The sequence below is a fragment of the Arvicanthis niloticus genome, chromosome 10 (genome assembly GCF_011762505.2).
Source record: "Arvicanthis niloticus isolate mArvNil1 chromosome 10, mArvNil1.pat.X, whole genome shotgun sequence".
Classification (NCBI taxonomy): domain Eukaryota; kingdom Metazoa; phylum Chordata; class Mammalia; order Rodentia; family Muridae; genus Arvicanthis; species Arvicanthis niloticus.
This window is the reverse complement of record NC_047667.1, coordinates 53230472-53253258: the sequence shown is the minus strand read 5'-3', so window position 1 is coordinate 53253258 and position 22787 is coordinate 53230472. Positions and strand designations below refer to the sequence as shown.

General features: G+C 39.3%; 1 long non-coding RNA gene across 9 annotated transcripts in view; it reads left to right on the top strand.

Annotated features, from left to right (window-relative positions):
* Positions 1 to 22787, top strand: part of LOC143443720 (uncharacterized) — a 74108-nt gene that overhangs the window by 39401 nt on the left and 11920 nt on the right. For 5 of the 9 annotated variants that reach the window (XR_013112937.1, XR_013112935.1, XR_013112930.1 and 2 more), the window contains one exon: positions 16860 to 22750. This is a non-coding gene — a long non-coding RNA (uncharacterized LOC143443720). The remainder of the gene's footprint in view (positions 1 to 16859; positions 22751 to 22787) is intronic. The other 4 variants (XR_013112938.1, XR_013112933.1, XR_013112934.1 and 1 more) reach the window with 4 other exon arrangements.

Here is a 22787-nt window from a genome sequence, read left to right as displayed (position 1 = left end):
ACACATTGTATTATTTTCTTGTCTTAGATTTTTGCCAGGTGTTGGGCTTGTGATGACCTTGCTACCTCTCTCCGTCTGGTGACATTTATACTTTCTCAGACCAGCTTACTTACATTATATTGTCTCCTTTTAGAGGATCTTCTTGGCCTTAAATACGCACACTTGATTCCTCTCTACTTTTATAGACTTCTGGAGTTTTGTCATTAATGTTTAACAGCCTCTGTCTTGAGTCATTCTAGCTGTTCATACATAAATGTCTCTCCATTCTGTGCCTTTCCTAGAGGAAAGACAATTTCTTCCTTAAGAATTGTAGCCTCTGCACGGCCTAGTGCAGCACCTTGCTAATAATAGGAACTCAGTGAATGCCTGACAACTTAAATACGTTTTAATAAAGCTGGCTTCTGACTGTGTGACAAAGGTTATGAAATCATTAAAAGCTGGCTGTTTAAGAACTTAGCGCTGAAATTATTTTTAGAATTTTCTGTCACACTGACAGAATTATATACTCAATAAGATGTGTTCTTTAATGGAATTCTTTCTGAAACTCTCAAAAGCCTGATGCAAAGGAACTCAGTCACCTGCTCCCGGTTCTAGATGTTACACTCTGCCTGTTTATTTGATGGGGATTGAAACAGTTTTTGGAGAAACTGAAGAACCCAGGTGAAGCCCATCTAAATGTTTGCTGTGATCAGGGCATGTGGAAACTTGGTTATTTTCTTTCGTTCTTTACATAGTTACTGAGATGAAATCCACACGACAAAATTGATTATTAGAAGCCCTTAGTATGCATACTTTGCCCTTTGCCAAAGGGCAAATTTCTCTGTGTGTGTGTGTGTGTGTGTGTGTGTGTGTCTCTGTGTGTGTCTCTCTGTCTCTCTTTTCTCTGTCTGATTTCTAAGGCTGTGTTTTAATCATAACCCATAGTATATTTATTTATCATTTTATCATATATGTAATTATCTAGATGCATATAGCTACAGTATGAACCCCCCCCAACACACACACCAAATAACAAACTTTGGAAGCTAGTAATAGTATTTTCAGTGGATAATGCTCTAAAACGAATGTATTAAAAAAGGTCAGGGAGATGGCTTGGTAGGTACGGATGGTTGTTATGCAACTATGAAGACCTGAGTTTGAATCCCCGTCACCAACAATCAAAATGCTAGGCATGACTCTGCATGCCTGTAAGTCCAGCACTGGGGGAATGGAGAGAGTTAGATCCCGGGAGCTTAATGGACGGCCATCTTAGCCAAGATAATGAGTTTCTGGTTTAGTCAGAGAACCTGTCTTAAGGGAATAAGGCAGAGAGCAACAGAAGAAACCCAAATACTTCTCTGGCCGCTACATGCATACCCTCAGGTGTACACACTTGCCCACTTATGAGACGAGCATGCACTCAGCAATCATAATAATGATGTCATAAAGTCAATTTGTAACTACTATGCAAACATTTTAAAACTTAACTTATGGTCTTGTGTGACAAACGGATGCCATTCTGAGGCTAAGAGGAGATTACATTTTGGGACCATATAACATGACTACATAATATAACTCATCTTAGAACTCCATAGGGTTGTAGCCTATGGATTAAAAGGCATATGGAGAGTTTGAAATCTAATTTTAGATTAATAATGGAAGTAATAAAGCTATGTAAAATATGAATAAAAGTATATATGAATAAAATATGAATCCACCAAAGTAGAATTATAGCAGCAAAGGTGCTTCTTTATAGCATGTTTTTCAAAATAACACCTACTACATCCCTCCTCCTTCATCCCAGCATCCAGGCAGGTACTTCAATACCAAGTCGTAGGTGCCGGGAATAATGACCCTCTCCTAGGCTGGGAGTAAAGTTGCTTTCCTCTTCTGGGAGAATACATGGTCAATCCTCTTTCTGTTTTGTCCATGATTCTGAATATGAGGTTTGTTCTGATATCTATATGTCTGTAGCTTCTTAACTTTTGTGCTGTGATCCTTGATTGGAATCTGATTTTTAAACACAGTCATCTCAATAGATGCAGCAAAGACTTTTGGCAAAATTCAAATGCTTTTAAAATAAAAGTCCTAAAGAGTGTAGTACTGGAAGAAACATGCTTCAACATAATAAAAGCTATCTATGGCAAACCCTTCAGCAACACCATCCTAAATGGATAAAAAAAAATGGAAGCTATCTCATTAAAATCAGGAATGAGACAGCTTCGTCCATCATCCGTACCCACTCTTTGTCATTACAGCGCTCAAAGTACTAACTAAAGCAATAAGGCAAGAGAAAGAAATTAAAGGAATACAAATAGGGAAAGAAGCACTCAGATGTGAAATTATAAAAATAAAATAAAAACTAATGTCAAGTGATGGGTGCATTCTGAAAAAAAGGGGGGGGGGGGAGAAACTTGTTTCCAATTCCTATGCAATGGAAGCCAGCCATTATGCAGAGAGAAAGCCAAGCAGCCATATGGAGAGACGCTGTAGAGGTATTTGGCCAACAGCTTCTGAATAGCTTCTAGCCAGCAACCAGCACCAATCACCAGGCCCGGGAGTAGAGAAACCTTTAGATGGTCCCAGCACAGAACTGTAGTGACAACACTAAACTCTGGCTTTCCCAGGCATTGCTTCGCATCCTTCACCATCTAGTTTATAGGTTCACAGAACCATAAGCACAGCTGAGTGGGTGTTGCCCTATGTCATTAATCTGGGGCCTCTGTTAACATAACTAAGGATAAAAGAAACAATAGCTAACCTTCTCTGAGTGTTTTCCTTGGGCTTCCTACTGTTCTGATTTTAAACATTTGCCATTTTGTGGCTGGAATATTTAAGATCGCATTGTTTATTATTCACTGGAGTAATTGTGCCGGGCCTGAGAAGATCAGAATGCAAAGCTTTGTACCTCGGATAGACACGTCCTCTCTAGCCCCTGCCTTCAGCTGCCATAGATACTTTTAGATCCCACATCCAAGGGACACCACCTAGTATCTGTAGCTCTGTGCCTTACCTATTTCAGAGGAACGTCTAGGTTTATTTTCTAGGTCGTCTAAAGGGCACAATGAAATAGTATGCTGAAATAAATATACATATTAAAAAACCTATCTGTTTTACTTAGTCTATGGCCTCTGAAAACGTATACAAAAGAAATAAAGATTTACATCGGGGCTTCAGAGGTTTCTAGTCAGCTGGTTCCATTTCTAGGCTTTTCTAGGATGCATATCTTCTAATTAGGCCCACCCATCCAACAATGCCACCAATTTAGGATTCTATCCACAGACTGATCTCCTGGTAAGGTTAAAACATATTTTAAACCAATAATTTCCTCCAAGCAGCCAAGCCTTTAACACGTGAGCCTGTTAGGGGATCGGAGCATTATTTATCCACTGATGGTCTTTTCTGCTGTTTTTGTTGTTGTTTTGTTTTATCAAAAATGCTTTGTATATATTTGAAAGTTCTTCTGTTGTTCAATCTGAATTTAATTTATCAGATTTTTAAAATTTATCAGAAAGATGGCATCATGATAGGAATTTCATTAACTATGTAAATCTCTGACTAGGAGAGGCGTGGAAATGGTGGCAGCTATGCCAGTTCTCAGAAGCTGGACGTCTTTCCGGTCATCTGTATCACCACGGGTTTCCTTCACCAATATTCTATAATTTTTATGGTAGAACACTTTCATCTCATTGGTTATATCTGCTTCTATGTACCTCATTTTATTTTTAATAATATTGTTAGGGGAATTGTTTTTTTTTTTAATTTCTTTATCACATAGTTTCTGTTAGCACATGGAAGTCATACATAGCTTATAGCGTAATATATAGAAATTTTTGACTGGTTTGTATTTTATCTATCCTACAACTTTACTGAATTAGTTTGTCAAGTTAATTTTTTTTTTATCTTAACGAAGCTTTAAAGACTATTATAAGATACTGTGCCAATAAACAGCGACACATTCACTTCCTTTCATCTGCTTTGCAAACCTCGTATCCATTTTTCAGCCTACTTGCTTTGGCTAAGACTTGTAGTATATTTGCTGAATAAAAGTGAAGAGAACTAAGTTTCTTGTTTGATCTTCAGCCATTGATGAGAAGACCCTCAACTTCTCAGCACTGTGATGTCAAGCATGAGCTTGGGGTCTGAGCTCAGTTGTACTTTATTGTCCCTCACACACATTGTTTGCTGCAACTTCTTAATATTATATAAAAAAAGATGCTGAGTTTTATCAAAAGCCTTTTTTTTCCTGCACCCACTAAAATGATCAACTAATATATTTAAAAGTCCATCATTTTTAATGCACTGTAAAATGTTTATTGATTTAAGTATCTTTAACCATACTTGAATCCCAGAACTAAATAGATCTGTTCATGATGTGTGATCTTTTTAATGTGCTGGGGGCTTTAGCGTGCTATTTGTTGAGAATTTTTGCTCTCACATTAATCAGAGAGCCATCACATAGTTTTCTCGGGGTGTCATTGTCTGGTTTTTGCATCAGAGTAATTCTGGCTTTAATAAAAGTGAGTTTGAGAGTGCTCTCTTTTTTCCCCTGTGTTTCTGGAGCAGTTGAAGGAAGATTGGCAGTGACTCTTCTCTAAGCGTTTGTAGAACTTGCCAGCAAAACCATCTGGTCCCAGGCTTTTCTTTGTTGGAAAATCTTTGACTACTGATTTCATCTCCATACTCATTATCAGTCTGTTCTGACTTTCCATTTCTTCATGATTAATTCTTGGTAGGTTGTGTGTTTCTAGGAGTTGACCGAGTTTTTCTAGATTAACAAGTGTGTTCATGTTCAGCTCTTACCATTGTATATTTGATACCTTGCTTCTCTCTCTCCTTTTTTTTTTTTTTTTTTTTTTTTTTTTTTTTTTTTTTTTTGTCTAGTCTAGCTAAGGGTTTGATAGTTGTCTTCATTGCTTTATCTAAATTTTGTTTTATTGACTTTTTCCTATTATTTTTCAATTCTGTATTTTGTTTATTTCCACTCCAAATCTCTGATGTTGCACTTATTATAATAAACTCCAATTTAGGTTTTTCTTAAATTTCTAATCCTCTAAGGTATAAAGTTAGTTTTTGTTTTTTAATTTGACACACTTCTTTTTTGAATGTAGGTTTTTCTTCACTATGAAATTATGTGTTACAGATTGAATATACCTTATGCTTGGAACCAGAAGTGTTTAGGATTTTCAAATACTTCAGAGTTTGGAATATATAATGAGATACTCTGGGAATGGGACCCAAGTCTAAACACAGAATTCATTTCTGTTTTATGTACACAAAAGCTGTGGATATTTCAGACAGTATTTTTAGTGTCGCTGTGTTGTAATGTGACCTGTCACATAGAGTCAGCTGTGGAGTTTTTCACACGTGCTGCTATGCTGCCATCCAGAGAGTTTCAGAGTTTTGAGCGATTTAGCTTTGGTTTTTCAGATTAAGGATGCTCAAATTGTGCAATACCCTCAGTGCCTTGCATGTTGTGTTCTCATTTGCATTTGTCTCAATGAACTCCTGACTTCCCCTTTGGTTTCCTCCTTGACCTATTCATTATTTGAATGTGTGCAGTACATTTGTGTGTGTTTGAATTTCTTCTACTTTGTGGTGTCTAGATATCTTTCAAATGCTGAATTATAGCTTGATTTCTTTGTGGTAAAAACTCTTTGTAGAATTTCAATCTATTTAATTTTGTTAAGACCCGTACTTTTCATGTGGTCTGTCTTAGAGAATGCCCTTGACACACTTTAGAAACATGTATATTCTGTTGTGGTTGGGTTGAATGTTCAAGAATGTGCATTCAATCTACAGGCCTTGTTCAAGCTTGTTGTTTTGCATATTTTCTGTCTAGTTTCTCTGTCTATTGGTCAAGAGAGGAAATTGACATCTCCTGCTGTTGTCATATGACTATCCATGTTCTCTGATATTGCAGCATTATATATACATATTATTTACATATGCAAATATATCAATTATACATACAATTATATATATGTATATATATGTACATATGTATATATATGTGTATATATGTATATACATATATATACATATGTATATATATGTGTATATATATATATACACATATGTATATACATATATATGTGCATATATATACATATGTATATATATGTATATATATAATTGTTATATCTTTAATATGGGTCGACCCTTTTATTTCTCTGTAATGTTCTCTGTTTCTCTTGGATGCTCCCTCCTTAAAGACTGTTTTGCCTTATGCCACCAAATCCAACTCTGCTCACTCTCAGTTAGCATGTCCTTGTTTGAGATCATTTGGGTTTTCTGGATCCAGTTGTTCACTTCCTTTTCTATATTTGGGGATTTTCCAGCCATCAGTTCTCTGAATAAAGCCTGTGGCCATTTTTCTCTTCTCTTTCTAAGACTCTAATGACATACGGTGGATGGTACCCCATAAGCACCCGAAGTCATCTTTATTATTTTCTCCTTTTTTTCTACTCTATTTGGATAATTGAAAATGGTTTGTGTTCAACTTGAATAATTATTTCTTCTGCATACTACAGTCTGCTTTTAAACACCTCTATTATTTTTTAATTCATTTACTGTATTCTCTTCCAAGATTTCTGTTTTGAATGTTTCCTACTCTGTTAAAATTCTAACTTTGTCCTTTGTTCATTCAATGCTGGTCTCTTATTAATATTGATTAATATTTTAGCTTGAGCCAGTAAGTACACTTTCTCTCAATAAAGTAAAAGATTTGCTTTAACAGATTCTTCTTTTAAAATTTATTTATTTTATTTATATGCGTATACTGCAGCTGTCTTCAGACACATCAGAAGAGGGCATCAGATCCCATTATAGATGGTTGTGAGCTACCATGTGGTTGCTGGGAATTGAACTCAGAACCTCTGGAAGAGCAGTCAGTTCTCTTAACTGCTGAGCCAACTCTCCAGCCCCATAGATTCTTAATTCAAATATATTACCACACAAATAGACCTGATAGGGTTCCCCCCCCCCCAAGATTTACACACCAAGCCTCTGTTGTCTTCATTGCTCTTAGTATTATCATCCAAGTTACAAGAGTGTAATAGGCTCTGAACACTCAATGGCTCTTCTAACCCTCCCAAAACCTTCACCTTCCTCCAATAAAACTCCAAGACATAAAAGCCATGTGGTCAGGTCCATTAGAATAATTTCAATCACTGCCATCAATTTTGATTCTAGTTGGCTTTTCTGTTATAAGAAAACACTAATCAAAAGTAACTTTGGGGAGGAAAAAGATTTATTTGGCTTATGGGTTATAGTCCAGGAAAAAAAGGCAACAACTGAAGGAAGGATCTGATAGAGACCTTGGAGGGACGATATTTACTGGTTTGTTCCCAGGCTTATCTTCACATGCCTTTATTATATAATCCACACCTGTTTTCCTGGAGTCAGGGGCTGTGATGGTGCCACCCACGGTGGGCTGAAGCCTTATTTATCAGTTAGCAGTATAAAATGCCCTACAGACACAACTGCAGGCCAATCTGGTATAAGCTGCGCCTCAGTTGAGAGTCCCTCTTCTCAGGTGTCTCACTGACATCCAAGATTAGCCGTCACAGGGCATCAGTGAGATTAAGGCAGAAGAGCAATGGAGAAGAAGTCCAGCCCTCAGTCTGGCCTGGAATGCATGGGAGTGTATAGACACATACTCACACATGACAGACACTTAGGGTAAAAGGGCCCTATTTACCACAACAGAGACAGCCTCAGAATGTCACCTCCTCAGTGACTAACAATGCGCTTTACTTTGGATTCTCCTCTAAATTCGCATACTATCTGGAATAGACTAGCTTACAAGTGTTTGACAAATGGATAAAATCATTTTATGGTTGAGATATTCCAATGTATTCTTCTACTATTCAGGTCCAGTGATGTTTAGTGAATATTTTTATTATCTACAGCAGGCCAAATGATGACTTATCCTTTCAACAACAATAATTTAATTGCAAAGCAGGTTTTAAAAATGTGTGTATGTGGCCGGGCGGTAGTGGCACACACCTTTAATCCCAGCACTTGGGAGGCAGAGGCAGGCGGATTTCTGAGTTTGAGGCCAGCCTGGTCTACAGAGTGAGTTCCAGGACAGCCAGGGCTACACAGAGAAACCCTGTCTTGAAAAACAAACAAAAATGTGTGTTTGTGTGTGTGTACACACACAACAATTACAAAGAAACAGGCAATGCATTAATAGCCATTTAAGATGAAAGATGAAATCTACAAGGAAAAAATTCAAGCATTATATGTTCTCTCATATGCAGAATCTACACTTAAATGTAAATATATATAAAATGTGGGCTGAGGAGATGGCTCAGTTAGTAAAGTGGTGTCATGAGAGCATGAAGACCCAAGTTCAGATCCCCAGCACCCACAAAGATGAGTGGAGTGGAATGCACCTGTAATTCCATGAGGCAGAGACAGACAGGTCCCTAGGACAAACCGGTCAGCCAGTCTATCTGAATCAGTGAACCCAAGGTACAGAGAGAGACCACACCTCAAGAAATAAGAGTCATTCAAAGCATCCAAGGCTGACTCTGGCTTCCACGGGCACGGTGCATATGTGTGTTATAGGGGAACTTGGGGGAACAGGAAAGGGTGAAGGAGCAGAACAAGAGGAAAACGTTATGTGTTTTTCTCATATGAAGAAGTTAGATTTAAATTCACACACGCACGCACACACACACACACACACACACACACACACACAGAGTCACATTCACTCGCATTCCCAAATACCCACACTCACACTCAGACACACACAAATACATTCACACACAGAGACTCTTATACACACTCATACACACACTCTCACACACTCTCACACACAGACTCATATACTTTCACACACAGAGAGAGACTTTCACACACACTCTCAAATACACCCCCCCCACCCACACACTCCATAAAAGCAGAAGACAAACTTAGTTGGAAGGAAGTGGGGGCCAGTGGAGAGTGGGCAAGGAGAAGGGGAGCTAGTGGAGAGCAATCATGAGCAAACTACGATGATTTATCTGAATGGAACATGTTTGAAAATGATGCAGACCATCATTTCATGCTAGTTAAAATGAATACTATAATAAAGAATCACAGGAAGCATGTGTATCAGCATGTATAAACATAATAGCAAGCTTGAGGAGCGTAGAAAAGCCAGTGGACATTAGACATGGGTTCAGCATGCTAGAGAAAAAAGAAAGTCAAATTGACTGGGAGAAAGGATGGTAAAAGTGGTGTGGTGTCAGGTGACCAGCACAGCTAGGTCACCCAGGAGCCATACTTTAACACAGAGATGATGAGAAACCATTTGAAGGTTTTAAACACGGACTTGCGTGATTTGACTGACACCTTTAAAAGATGAGGGGTAATCAGTGGGTTGATGGACTTAAGTGAATCCAGAAACTTGTTTAGATTCCATTGCAAAAACCAAGGAAGGGAATAATTAATAGTGATTCAGGATAGAGTGACAGTTACCATGGGGCAGAGAAACAGACAGATAGTAGATATTTTTAGGTCACAGAGTCTCCTGCTGTATTAGCATAAGGGAGTAAGGAGTGAGTGAAACCCTGGTTATGAGGAAGTGATGAGTGAATATTTCATTCCCACTGAAGCACTGTGGGAAGCAGGGTGCTAACTGATGAAGGAGGAAGATGGAGATGGTTGAGTGCCAGTTAGAGAACATGACAAGAATATCCTTTGTTGTCACTGTGACATACTTGACAGAAACAAGATAGGAAAGGTGCGTTTTGCATCATGGGTCCAGGAAGTTCAGTCCATGGTTGCTTGGCACCAGGAGAAGGGAATGTATGGTGTGTAAGTGCTTCGTATAGGAATCAGAAATGGAGAAGGGCCTCTCATACCCAATACAACCTTCAAGGGCACACCCCTAGAAACCTGTGTGCTCCAGCAAGCTTCCACTCTTCAAACACTCAAAACAAGAACCAGTAGGAGACATTTTATACTGACATTGTAATGGTCAAATACATACAGTAAGTACAGGCATGCCATCAGATACTGCATGAGTACACTGTGACAATTGCTACAATTATCTAAACGTGGCACACTCATTTTACTAAGGGATGTGAAGAGGTTAAGGAAGATTGAAAAATGTACCCAAGGATGTTTGGTTAAGAGGAGGATCCACTATTGGAATTCAGGTTGTCTAAATGAAACAACTTTTTTTTTTTCATTTACATGGTCTGTGTTTATGCTGTAGGCTTTCACCCTGGATTTGCTGCTCCCAGCTGCTCTATTAATGAATAAAACTGTCTGTAATTAGGATGGAGTGAGTTATTAATCAGCCATGTTCAATTAAACTTCCCCAAATTGGCTCTACACAAACTAATCATTGATTCCACGTAAGGTCTTTATGGGGCAAAGAAGAAGCAGGCCCTGCCATCGAGGAATTGTCTTACAAGTAAGACAACTGAACAGGAAAGAAATGCTGTCACGGGCAGAAGACACATAGAGTGACCCCAACGGGAGCCGTCTGCCTGGCAGAAGGGTTTGAACTGACTCCTGAAGGATGGATGGAGGTTGTAGGGAAAAAAGTACTGCAAACTAAAAGCTCAACCTGGCGGAGGGCAAAGATGTGAGAGGTGGTCAGCGTATGGGCAGGAGACCCTGAACACAGCCATGAGCTGTGTGTGTTGCTGCTGTATGGGCAGCCTAATTGGCCTTTTCTATTCTGTTTTTTCTTTTCCACCATAGGGTGGGCAAATCACCTTTCTAAAAGGCTCCTCATGAGATCTAAAAGCCAATGAATTTGTAGTTCTGACCATAGTTTTGAGCTCACAGAAAGTGCCGTGGACAATCACCTATGGATAATAATGGGGGGAAGGGAGGCCAAAATGTCAGAATCAAGGCTTTGAGTGTCCTGCCAAAGAGTTCTCACCTTTACTCTGGAGGCCACAGTGACCTGCAGAAGACTATTAAACATCAAAGTGACATGCATAAAAATTTCTAAGAAGCCCGTTTTATGCAGAAAACCAGAAAAGCAGGTGACCAGTTTAAAGGCTGTCACATTTTCTCATGGAGAAAACTCTTCCAAGATTTTACAAAGGTATTTTGCTCTACATTTTCATCGATTCATTTTACAGGAATCAAATGAGTCAGAGAGTGATTTATCATGGTGTCTAAGGAAGGGGCCAGGTGCTTCCGCTGAGGGAGGTGTCTTCAGTTTTCCTGAACACTTCCACGGTGGGATTCATGTAATGGAGAAAGAGCACACTCAGCTTAATAAGCATAATAAAAAAGACAAATACCTGTGCATTAATTTTTTGCAAATAGTGTCTTTCAAATTTCTAGCAAAGGTTTCTTAGCCAACTAATTTTGCTTCGAAACATGCAGATTATCTGATGAGCGCAACTCTTCATTTCGACAATAGTATTAAGATGTTGGGAATCTAATTTGTAAGGTGAGCTCACAAATCACTGACTGAAGTCGTTCTGACTCTTTTATGAGTCTCTGGAGCGGTAACTTCTCAGCAATTTGCTTTCTTAAGTTCATGTTAAAAATCTAATGCTTAATATCTTTTTCCTTTTAAACACTTTTCTCTTTACTTACCACTGTGGTGTGAAGGAGTTTAGTTGTGTCTCTGCCAAAGGTTATTGAGAGATGGGTGCACAGATTTGTTCTATAGGGAGATGGAGGAGCTTTTGCAAGGTGGAGTCTCTGGGAGGTCACTATGTCATGAGGGCAGGCCTTTCAGGGAACTGTTGGACTTTAGGCCCATTTTATTCTCTTTTGTTTCCAGGCCACAAGGTGATTGCTCTGATTCGCCATGTACTAGCTTCATTGTCATCTGGTGCTCTACCCAAAAGCCAGAAAACAGTGCGTCTATCTGATCATGACTTAGAACCTCCAAATGTGAGCACAATGACAGCTTTGTCCTTTTTCTTTTTTTTTTAAATTATTTTTTTTTTACATTTCAGATGTTACCCTCTTTTCCCATTTTCTCCTAGAATCCCCCTAGCCCATTCCCCCTCCTCCTGCTTCTGTGAGGATGTGCCCACTCCCACCTCCCTGCCCTCAAATTCCCCCACACTGGAGCATCCAGCCTTCACGGGACCAAGGGCTTCCTCTCCCACCTATGCCCAACAATGCCATCCTCCCCTACATATAGAGCTGGAGCCATGGGCCCCTCCCTATGTGCTCCCAGGCTGGTGGTTTATACCCTGGGAGCTCTGGTTGGTTGGTATTGTTGCTCTCCCCATGGGGCTACAAACCCCTTCAGCTCTTTCAGTCTTCTCTCTAACTTCTCCATTGGGAACCCCATGAGCAGTTCAATGGTTATCTGTGAGCATCCGCCTCTGTATATGTCAGGCTCTGGCAGACCTCTAAGAAAACAGCTATATCAGCTATACCCTGTCAGCCTGCACTTCCTGGCATCTACATCAACATCTGCCTTTGGTGACTGCACATGGGATGGATACCCAGGTGGAACAGTCTCTAGATGGCCCCTTCTTCAGTTTCTGTCCACACTTTGTCTCCATATTTGCTTCAATGAGTATATTGTTACTCCTTCTAAGAAGGACCAAAGCACCCACACTTTGGTCTTTCTTCTTCATAAGCTTCATGTGGTTTATGAGTTGTATCTTGGGTATTATAAGCTTTTGGGCTAATATCCAATTATCAGTGAGTAAATACCATGTGTGTTCTTTTGTGATTGGTTTACCTCACTCAGGATGATATTTTCTAGTTTCATTCATTTGCCTAAGAATTTCATGAATTCATTGTTTTTAATAGCTGAGTAGTACTCCATTATGTAAATGTACCACATTTTCTGTATCCATTCCTCTGTTGAAGGACATCTGGGTTCCCTACAGCTTTTGACTATTATAAATAAGGCTGCTATGAACATAGTAGAACATATGTCCTTGTTATATGTTGGAGCATCTTCTGGGTATATGCCCAGCAGTGGTATAGCTGGGTCCTCAGGTAATGCTATGTCCAGTTTTCTGAGGAACCACCAGACTGATTTCCAGAGTGGTTGTACCAGCTTGCAATCCCACCAGCAATGGAGGAGTGTTCCTCTATCTCCACATCCTCACCAGCATCTACCATCACCTGAGTTTTTGATCTTAGCCATTCTGACTGTGTGAGGTGCAACCTCAGGGTTGTTTTGATTTGTATTTCCCTGATGACTAAGGATGTTGAACATTTCTTTAGGTGCTTCTCAGCCATTCTAGTTTCCTCAGTTGATAATTCTTTGTTTAGCTCTGTACCCCATTTTTAATAGGGTCATTTGGTTGTCTGTAGTCTAATTTCTTGAATTCTTTGTATATATTGGATATTAGCCCTCTATTGGATGTAGGATTGATAAAGATCTTTTCCCAATCTGTTGGTTGCTGTTTTGTCCTATTGACAATGTCCTTTGTTTTGCAGAAGCTTTGTAATTTTATGAGGTCCCATTTGTCAAATCTTGATCTTAGAGCATAAGCCATTGGTGTTCTGTTCAGGAACTTTTCCCTTGTGCCTAAGTATTCAAGACTCTTCCCCACCTTCTCTTCTATTAGTTTCAGTTTTATGTGAAGGTCCTTTATCCACTTGGACTTGAGCTTTGTACAAGGAGATAAGAATGGATCGATTTGCATTCTTCTACATGCTGACCTCCAGTTGAATCAGCACCATTTGTTGAAAATGCTGTCCTTTTTCCACTGGATGGTTTTAGCTCCTTTGTCAAAGATCAAGTGACCATAGGTGTTTGGGTTCATTTCTGAGTCTTCAATTCTATTCCATTGATCTTCCTGCCTGTCTTTGTACCAATACCATGGAGTTTTTATCACTATTGCTCTATAGTACAGCTTGAGGTCAGGGATGGTGATTCCCCCAGAAGTTCTTTTATTGTTGAGAATAGTTTTTGCTATCCTGTTTTTTTTTTTTTTTTAATTCCAAATGAATTTGCAAGTTGCTCTTCCTATCTCTATGAAGAATTGAGTTGGAATTTTGATGGAAATTGCACTGTGTATACGCATTCACCTGTCACTAAAGAGTTGAATGGTCAATAATAAAGTAGACAACAATAGGCAGGGCATCAGGGAGAGAGAGAGAGAGGGAGAGAGAGAGAGAGGAAGAGAGAGAGAGAGAATGTCTGGGAAAAAGAGTCAGTGAGATTGACCATCTGGACTCAGAGGAAGTTTGAACTAAGAAACTGAAGAGAGTCACCAGCCACTTGGCAGACATAGAATAGTATAAATGGATTGATGTAACGTAAGAGCTAGTTAGAGAACAAGCCTCAAGTACTGTAAATAAAAATAGGCCTCTGTGTCCTTATTCTGGAACTGGGGCAGACTCAGAAAAGCACAAACAGTTACAAATGGTATCCAACATAAGAGCTCATAAAATCTAAACTTACAGAAAGAGCAATTCTCAACTTCATATGGAAAAACAAGAAACCCAGGATAGCGAAAACAATTCTCAACAATAAAAGAACTTCTGGGAGAATCACAATCCCTGACCTCAAGCTGTACTACAGAGCAGTAGTGATAAGAAGCACATGGTATTAGTACAGAGACAGGTTGATCAATGGAATAGAATCAAAGACCCAGAAATAAACCCACACACCCACAAAGTGGACACTTGATCTTTGACAGAGAAACCAAAACCACACAGTGGTTAAAAAAAAATCATCTTCAACAAATGGTGCAGGTTTAACTGGCACTCTGTATGTAGATGAATGAAAATAGATCACCTTATACAAAGCTCAAGCCCAAGTGGATCAAGAACCTCAACATAAAACTGGATACACTGAATCTAATAGAAGAGAAAGTGGGAAAAAGCCTTGAAAACATTGGTACAGGGAAAATTTCCTGAACATAATATCCTGAGTTTTGGATATTAGCCCACTATCAGATGTAGGGTTAGTAAAGAATTTTTCCCAATCTGTAGGTTGCTGTTTTCTCCTGTTGATGGTGGATATTAGACAAAAGTACAGAATACCCAGGATCCAACCCACAGACCATAAGAAGTTTAAAAAGAAGGGAGGCCCAACTGAGGATGTTTCAATCCCACATAGAAAGGGGAACAAAATAATCATTGAAGGCAGAGGGAGGGAGAGGGTGGGAGAGGGAAGGGGGAGGGGAAAAGTGGAACAGGATATAGTGGGATATCCCCCCCCCTGCAAGTTGGGAAGAGCTAATGTGGGAGGAGTAAGGAGAAGAAAAGGAGGAAGAAGAGGAGCTGGGGCAGGGAGGTAGGAGCCATGGATGATCACACATGTATCGAGAGCTGTCCTGGGTATCAACTTATATCAAGGTTAGATATTGGGTTATAAATCTAATTGTATGGGCATCTTGTTTATTGAGCATTTCTATATTATATTATTATTATATAATATTATATTATTATATTACAATTATATAAAGCCTTTGGATAGTATTATAGTATATATATATTAATATCATATATATTATATATATGATATATCCTATATATGATATATAATCATATATATATGATATATAATTATATATCATATATCATATATTATGTATATTATATATTATATATATTATAATATATATTAATATATAATATATATTAACAATATATATCATATATATTATAATATATATTAATATATAATATATTAACAATATATATCATACAATGATTATATATAATGATATATATATATATATATATATATATATATATCAAGCACATGACTTTCTCCCTGGGATTTGTGTTTTATAAACTCAAAATATCTTTAAAATAGTCTTTGTAGAGGAGTCTCTGTTTAATGAACTACAAAACATTTACTCCGGAGCCCATTCTAGCTGCCAGAGAAGATGAAAGATTCCTAGAAGCTTGGACTTAGAAAGCCTGTGCTGATTTCTCTCTGCCCCTGATATCTATGTAATCTCTGATTGATTTCCTCCCCTGGCAGGTTGTTGACCACCCCACAAGGAAAATAAGTAAGAGCTTAGAAAAATCCCAATAATTTTGCTAGCTTGGATGGTGTGGTTGGAAATATCTCAGGAACCAAAGAATATTTAGGCTTTTGAATGATAAAGAAGGTGGCCATGAATGAATCACAATCTCCAAATCTTGTTTTTTTTTTTTTTGTTTGTTTTGTTTTTTTGTTTTTTTCATTTGGTTGCGTGTTTTTTCTAAATGATGTACTCACCCAGAGGTCTAAAAACAATTAGCTAACATGTGCAGTGTCCGATTAGTATAGGTAACAAGATGCAAGCAGACCCGCAGGTGGAAATGCACTAAACACTTGTACACTAATTTGATCGTACACTGAGGGGAGGTAATATAAAAAAATCAAGGGTCAATTTTGTGGGTGTGCAAGTGTGCCATCTGCTGGCCATATTGGGGAAAGGCACAGAGATTTCTACACCGCCCATTCTTTCTTTCCAAAAGTATTTACCATTCATCCTCTCTGTGCCATATACAATCAAGTGTGATACTAATGTCTGATACATTTTTGTGTATTTAAGATGTTGCACCAAAATATATTATATAAAGAGCAAAAATGTCAGAAGATTATAAAACATAATTATTTTATATTTTTAAAAGAAATTTTGATAGTTACTTTGACCAATGAAATGAGCTGAAATGTGCTCATTGATAAAAAGGTCAAAGTATTTTAGAATTGGGAGGGGTGATGAATACATTTTTTTACTTTAGTGTCATTTATTTTAGAGTTAAAACAAAAACCTGAAGCTTCAAGGCATTAACACTTAATGTAAAAAAAAAAAAAAAGTGGAGAAAAGGACAGTAAAAATATTGAGATTTTATTTCTAGTGAATTTGTTAGATGCGTGTGTTTTGATTTTTATTTCTTTGTAGTGAGCAGTGGTCACTGATTTGACGCACAAGAGCTCATTTAAACTACTCATGTAATTATTCAAATTAATTCTGAATTTGAAGGTAATGGTTGAAACTACAGAATGGCTGAGAATCCCAGGCAGTGAACTGAAGAACAGCCACAAGGATCATAGACCTTTGGATTGTGGGAAAGCTGATCTGAGAGCTCCACAGGATTTAAGAGTAAGAGCCCTGGTTAGAGCCTGATACGGTTCAGAAGACCGCAGACACAAGAGGCTATGGCATGCCAGGCATGGAGCCAGATACAGTTCAGAAGACAGCAGACACAAGAGGCCATGGCATGCCAGTCATGGCTGAAGACTCGGTAGATAAAATGCCTGATCCTGAGAGACCCAACCATTAGCAGGGAAAATGCAGAGTCACCTCATGTGGGGGATGCTTGTCCTTTTTCATGAGTCATGAGTACTCAAGCATGGGGGAGGGGGAGGGCAGCTTTCCAGCCAGCACCATCAGCAGGATTTCCCTAGCAGTGGTGAGGCTCTGGACAGGTTCCAGAGAGCCCGCCTCAGCAGGAATGCTGCAGAGGAGTCTGGCTGGGGACTCACCCTTTGAGAGATTGTATGGCTGTTTTTAACTAAAGCAGTTAGGCAGCTTCTGTGCTTTTTCCCATCCTGCCTAGGGAGACTCAACACCACTTTGGAGACCATTTTAGTTCAAATCCCTATTCATGTCCTAGATGCCAAACTATGTTCAGGATGAAGGCTTTTCTCTTCGGTCTTGCCATTTCCGCTCATTTTAATACAAAACAAGAAGACTTTGATGATATACATCAATATCAAATAAGAGAATAGCAAAATTTCAAGATTCGATCATAGAATCTATGACCTACCATCTTCCTGCTATTTTTGGGTGCAATGATTTTGTCTCGTTTGCCGTAATTGTAAATACTACAGCCACCTAGCCACCATAACCCAGGACTTCACTAATGATACAAGATTGGAGATTATCATGGAGAATCTATTGACATTATTTTACTGATAATGCTAAGTACAGGTTGTCTGTTTCAGGTTCATGTATCAAGTGAGAGAGGGAGTAGTGTGGGCTACATGTTCTTTGATAAGAGCTGCAGTAATGAACAGTACAAGGAAGAGACACCAAAATTGAATTATGCTATTCAGGCAGTAATTATGGTGTTTACGTGTGACCAAGCATTAGGAATGGTCAGGTTACATTTACTGAACACTGGTTGAGAAATCAGACCATAATATAATAGCTTCATCAAACTGTAAAGTGAAACTTCAAGGGAAGCAATGGAAAGATTTTCTTTCTGTATGTGCTATATGCATGTGTGTTCATGTGTATACAGGTTTGTTTGATCATGTGTGTACTTATGGAGGCCAGAGCTCTCTTCTGTAATTTTTAATCTTATTTTTTGACACAGGGTCTCTCACTGCCTTGGAGATTCCTGTTCTAGTACTCTAAAACCCAGGGTCTGCTTGTCTCCAGATGGTAGAAGAGAACCAATTTCCACAAATGTACCATAAAATACACACACACACACACACAGAGAGAGAGAGAGAGAGAGAGAGAGAGAGAGAGAGAGAGAGAGACAGAGAGAGACAGAGACAGAGACAGAGACAGAGAGACAGAGAGACAGACAGAGAGACAGAGAGATAGAGAGAGAGAGGGCACAGTAAAGAATTAAAATGCAGTCTTAAAAGATTTTTTTATATAAGTCTGTATTTGGGTCCTAAGAATATAATTGAAAAGAAACCAAATCTACCCTTTCTATATTAAGGTTTCCATGTAAACACTCATAATTCAGAGTCAAAGTCCCTCTGTATGCAAACACTTGTGAATCCCGTGCAGAGGAGGAAAGGACCATGGGAGCCTGTGTTTCTCTGTGAACAGCTCACAGCATTTTGAAAACATAAGACTCCATGTACATGAAGGAACATACTCAGGTAGTCCAGAAAGCACAGAAACACAGCAGTAGACTGCCATGGCCATCTGGGGAAGTTAAGGTAATCAGAAACAGGGTAAACTTAGGCTTTCCGTTGAAGATAAGCTCTGTCATGTGGAAGCCGTGGTACCTTTGACATCTTTTTTTCTCTGCACAGTCATAAAGAGCCCTGTGGTGCATTTGGGTACCCTCAGGACCCTCAGCACACAGGTCACAGAACTTCACGAGTAATCTCACCTCTCTGGCAGGAACAATCCAATTCGCTGTCTGTCTTATTCAATTCATCCCTGGCTTTGGAGGTTTCCATTGGCTTGTGCACCTGTGCCAGTGCAGCTTGCATGTACCCGACAAAGGAAGCAGGGCCCACAGAACGTCCCAATCAGGGAAGGATGGAGTTCTGTGGATGGTACGATGGGTAATATGCTCACTGCCCAAGAACGAAGACCTCAGTTAGGATCTTCAGATCCAAGCCCCAGGCAGGAGAAGCACAGATCCTGGGCCAACAAAGTTAGCAAAAACAACAAGTTCAAGGTTCAGTCAGTGGGAGACATTGCCTCAAAAATTAACATGAAAAGCATTACAAAGACACTGGAAGTCAGTCTCCGTGTGTCCACGTACAGGTGAGCATACCCACTCAAACACATACACACATATGCATATCATACACATATGTACATGGAGAGAGAAAGAGAGAGGGCTCAGTCACACGAAGACTCAGGTGTCCCTCAGTCTCACAAACCAACCTGGCTCTGGTTTCTCTGCTCCATAACATGGCCACCTCCATGTTAGAGGCAACCTGTCAACAACCCCTTATAGCTTTGTAGGTGACAGAACAGAGCCAAGGCAGCTTGAGTGTAAGCCAGTTCCTACTTCCTGCAGCAATTTCTCCTGCCTAGGCCTAGCTCCGTTCTCCTCCCTTGGCCTGCTCTCAGAGTTTGTTCATCGCATATCATCAAGAGAGACTGTCCGACTGGCTGTCACAATCACCCTTGATTATTTACCAGTGCTCGCTCTGAGCGCAACTTGGTGCAGTGATAGCTATCTATCATCCCGTCCTGACTACGTCTTGAAAGAGGGGCACCTATAAAATTCCATTTGAACAGTGTCTTCCTTTAGGAAGAAGAGCCCAATGGCAGTGGCTTTACTAAATCTCTCTATGCCCCACAGAGAGGAATTTAACAGACAGCCACCTCTGAAAAGCTGGATCACTGCATAGCTGTAGCTGACAAGCGCTTCTGCAATATCCAACTAACACACAAATAAATGGAGAGCTGATCTGCAGGGTGTCAGGTGCACTCCTAAGTGGCTTACATTGGTTATGTTTTAAGTTATAATGCCTGCATGGGAGAAAACTTGCATTCCGCGTAGGGAAAGAGTTAGCCCAGATTGCCTGAGGTTGTGTAATGAATAAATTGTGGTTCAAAAGTTTGAGCACTTGATATGAAAGCTGCTGTCCTTTGCCAAACATCCTCCTACCTCCCATCCATCCCCCATTGATATTTCTCAGGCATTTGCTTACTTGGATATTCATAACTCCACTACTGTAAAAGGTATTTTCTTTACTGTTGGTTACTTGCTGAGGCAAACTGTTCTAATAGACAAAGGCGAAATATGTATTCTCCTGACTGCATTTATAAATATTTATAGCAGAGTGCCTCCTTGCAGTGCTTTCCTTCCATGTAATTGATAAATTACATATTAGAGGGTTGTGAAACCAGAAATATTTTTCAATCAAACTGTATTTCCCAACATGAACCTGTTTATCATCTTGATGCACTTTAAGTGTCTGGATAAAAGAATTTCTTGTTCAAAGTCTCCCTTTGAAAGATTCATGTTCCACAACCTCAACTCTCAATTTCTGTCTCCCGGATGGGATTGCAAGTAATGATCACAGAAAACATATTTGAGCACTGTAAGATATTTGAGAAAAACCTAGCTCCACCAATCTCATTGAGATCAGTAGCGCTGCCATCAGTATTTCTCTGACCTCTTTCTGATCACATAACATGATTTCTCTCCCTCATCACCTTTGGTGCCACTCGTGATAGTTTGCATCGGACACATAAATGCAAGCAGAGTGACTTTCACTCTCATGCAGCATCTAGAAGACATAGTAGCAACCATGTTCCTCTGCTAAGGCTGACGACCGAGGGCATCTTTAAGCCTTAGTTCCAGAGTGATTGTGAGCACAGCCTTGTCACGTAGCACAAGCTTTGCCCTGAGACACAAATACTTAGGGACTTTCGCTACCATACATAACCTAGAATATACTCACTGATAAGCTAATATGACACATATTCACACTCTGTATATTTCCTTCACATTTTACGTGTATAAGTAGTTTTTATGTGGATGTAATTGCAGTATGTAAATACAACTTTCTGTGCTAAACTTTTCAAAATATTATGCTACAAATATTCTTTTAGTTTTCTCAGACAGTATGCTTATCATTTTACTGATGGTATAATGCCTTATGTAGTATTACATAAGTATTATTTTTATTTTTTTGTTACAAATTATGGAACTCTAAGTGTTTCCAGACTTATACAGCTTAATACTCTTTAAAACATGCTTTGAGGGCAAAATAATTTTCTTTTTTTTTAATTTTCAGTTTTGTACTAGCTAAACTCACAGAGCCTTTTCTGGATATTTGTACAAGAATTTTAGCAATAACAAAACTGAGATAGTTCTATTTTTTCTTTAATTTTGACACCCTTTCAGATCATAAGACTAAACTGTCCTGAGATAGAATGTCAGAATAGTCTTTCCAAAAGATCCAAACATTGATTACAGAAAAAAGTATTACTACTTGAGCTAGTTGTATACATCTATAATATCTGTTCCCTAGGGCAGAAGGAACACAAGCTGGAGGATAGCCTGGGCTATGTAGCATGTTCCAGGCCAGCCTAGGCTGCATAGTGAAGTCCTACTAAAAATGATATTTGATTATAGAATTTTGTATCTGCTATAAACAGCTTAAAGTTATACAAATTAGTATCCCAAAGATAGAAGGATCACTTACACTGAGACCAAACTAGCAGTGTTTCACCCTCTCAGTGGACCAGAGAATATTTCTTTAGTTGACGGTAAACATGTTTACACAACATTAATCCTAAGGGAAACCAGACTGGTCACCCCGCCAGAAAACACAATAACTCTGCCTTGCTCACTTTGCGTTGATCATTTTGATGAATAAAGCAATTTCATTTCTTCTAATGCATGGGCTGTATATCTGAGGTTGTTGTCTGTTTTTATACTCCTAGTTTTTCATATTTCTCTAACACCGCTTTCTGAGTCACCTGGTGATTTGTAGCTATTACACCATAAATACTTCGTAGAATGATTTATGATTTTTATAGTCAGCCATCTATGCAAACATCTAAAACATGCAGAGACCCCGGCTGCGATCCGATGACTGCTGCTAAGGGCTCTCTTTTTACTTCTCTCCCTTTCTGTCTTAGCCCATGCCTCAGTTGGATTTTTTCCCTTGTATTTCAGTGACCAAGACAAAAAAGCAGCAACCCAGTGGTAAAGGTGAGATCTGCACAAAGATTGGGGGTGGGTAGCATGATGATTTATGAATGCCAAGCACAGGCAAGACCTTTAGTGACACTGTCAGATCAGCACTTGCAGGACACCTTGGGTTGGTCATTAGCTTTTTCCAACACCACAGCTTACCGGTAAGATTCAATTAGTCATCTTCTAGTTTTTCATTCTCAAAGCATGGTCACATAACATGTGATATTATTTTGTAATTGCCTAGGCTGTAGACAGAACCACAGGGGTGCAGACATACCTGAAAAGAGGGACCCTCAAATGAGGGCTTGCCTCCAGATTGGCATTACTCTGGGACATTTTCCTGATGGCTAATGGTGCAGGAGGGACAGCTTGCTGTTGGCAGTGCTGTGCCGGGCTGTATGAGGAAGGCGGCTCAGCAGACCACGGGAGGAGCCAGTAAACAGCACCCCTCCATGATCCCTGCTTCAGTTCTTGTCTTCAGCTTCCTGCCTTGGACCATGGAAGGCCATCTGTAAGTCGAATAACCTTTTTCCTCCCCCAGGTTCCTT